General features: G+C 40.8%; 1 non-coding gene across 1 annotated transcript; it reads left to right on the forward strand.

Annotated features, from left to right (window-relative positions):
- The first annotated feature begins 897 nt into the window (after positions 1 to 897).
- On the forward strand, positions 898 to 971 carry TRNAN-GUU (transfer RNA asparagine (anticodon GUU)). Its single transcript has one exon. It is a non-coding gene; the product is annotated as a tRNA-Asn (tRNA).
- The last annotated feature ends 1,307 nt before the right edge of the window (positions 972 to 2,278 follow it).

A 2,278-nucleotide genomic window follows, 5' to 3' on the forward strand; every position in this document is an offset into this window, starting at 1 on the left:
TTGGAAGACAATTTTTTAAGGAAAGTGTTTTGAAACTTGAAGACACGCACGGACGTGCCAGATGATCAGAAAGTGCCATTTCACTCGGAGTTAACAGTCCAAATACAAGCAATCGACTTTAATGCCTCACTGCATCAAGCTTAGCAACGTTTGATGGGCACGGAAAGTTTGGTGATCAACTCCAATCTGGGATGATTCATTTTTAACATGGAATGGGCAAAGCATGCGCTAACCAAACAGAAAAAAAAGGAAAGAAAAACAGCAGCAAAGAGTAAAATTAGCTTTAATGTTTCTGCAACAACACATTACATTCAAACGGAGGCTACAGATTATATAGAAGAAAACAAATAACAACCCCAAAGACATTCATTAAACATGTTAAGTGAGGACGTAAAGGAGATCTCTATAGAAATGTTTGGAAATCTGTTACGTCACACAGACATGTTGACAGAGTGGTCAGAAAGTGCAATTTTTCTTGAAATTAACAGGCAAGCTATCATCGATTGACTTAAAACCAATAAAACCTCAGATGTGGATGGTAACATAACGAAAGCAGTGAAAACCCATGGAAAAGTGAATTTCTCTTAAGGTTTGGGGATTTGATTGCCAACGGAATTACAAATTTGAACAAAAACAAATTGCTTATCAGAGGATGGTTTCGATCCATCGACCTCTGGGTTATGGGCCCAGCACGCTTCCGCTGCGCCACTCTGCTGCTGTCACACCTTTCTCTGTGCATTTTGAAAGGGAGAAGCTGGCTCCACCTACATTTGCATGCAGATAAAGAACCATAGCTGCATTTGAAAGCAGAGGATGCCGTAACCTCTGAAAAAGCATTTAGACATTGTGAGAGCAAAATCTTGTTAGTCCACGTAGCTCTCTCGCCTCACGTGCTTAGTCTCTGTGGCGCAATTGGTTAGCGCGTTCGGCTGTTAACCGAAAGGTTGGTGGTTCAAGCCCACCCAGGGACGTTTTGAGACACTTTTTTTAACCGAGTTTTTTTAACCGAGAAGCAAAAAAGGAGCACAAAATAGTTACCTTTCAAACGCAAATACGGTGACTGCAAATTGATTAACATAGGTGGAGACCCTTCACAAAACCATGTTTAAAAGGAAGGGTGACGTCATATCTATGACGGTGCTTTCCAATTGAAACTTCATCAAAAGCACGTAAAACATCATCAGAAGTGAACAGGAAGTTCATTCTTCATTCCGTTGTCAACCGATTGGCCAGAAAATTGGGCTCGATCAAAGGGAACCTGAACAGGGGACTGCTCCTATCCATCGTCATTCATTGGGAAAGTGTCTGCAATTTCAAACACATTGCATTTCTCATATCAGCATGTGATGAGCGCCCGAAGCGTGCTGTTGAAACCCCACTCCGGGACCATTCCTTTTTCAATGCAGGAGGGGCAAAGCATTTGCTAACCAATAAGCAAAAAAATATGAAAATCCTCATCTTTCCCACAAAAACATCAAAAACAACAGCAAAAACATTGAAGACGGCTGGCTGCAAACGGAATAGAGAAATATCATACAAGCATGTTAAAAGCGTTGGAAGACAATTTTTTAAGGAAAGTGTTTTGAAACTTGAAGACACGCACGGACGTGCCAGATGATCAGAAAGTGCCATTTCACTCGGAGTTAACAGTCCAAATACAAGCAATCGACTTTAATGCCTCACTGCATCAAGCTTAGCAACGTTTGATGGGCACGGAAAGTTTGGTGATCAACTCCACTCTGGGACGATTCATTTTTAACATGGAATGGGCAAAGCATGCGCTAACCAAACAGAAAAAAAAGGAAAGAAAAACAGCAGCAAAGAGTAAAATTAGCTTTAATGTTTCTGCAACAACACATTACATTCAAACGGAGGCTACAGATTGTATAGAAGAAAACAAATAACAACCCCAAAGACATTCATTAAACATGTTAAGTGAGGACGTAAAGGAGATCTCTATAGAAATGTTTGGAAATCTGTTACGTCACACAGACATGTTGACAGAGTGGTCAGAAAGTGCAATTTTTCTTGAAATTAACAGGCAAGCTATCATCGATTGACTTAAAACCAATAAAACCTCAGATGTGGATGGTAACATAACGAAAGCAGTGAAAACCCATGGAAAAGTGAATTTCTCTTAAGGTTTGGGGATTTGATTGCCAACGGAATTACAAATTTAAACAAAAACAAATTGCTTAGCAGAGGATGGTTTCGATCCATCGACCTCTGGGTTATGGGCCCAGCACGCTTCCGCTGCGCCACTCTGCTGCTGTCACAC

Source organism: Pelobates fuscus, chromosome 2, assembly GCF_036172605.1.
Source record: "Pelobates fuscus isolate aPelFus1 chromosome 2, aPelFus1.pri, whole genome shotgun sequence".
NCBI classification, from domain to species: domain Eukaryota; kingdom Metazoa; phylum Chordata; class Amphibia; order Anura; family Pelobatidae; genus Pelobates; species Pelobates fuscus.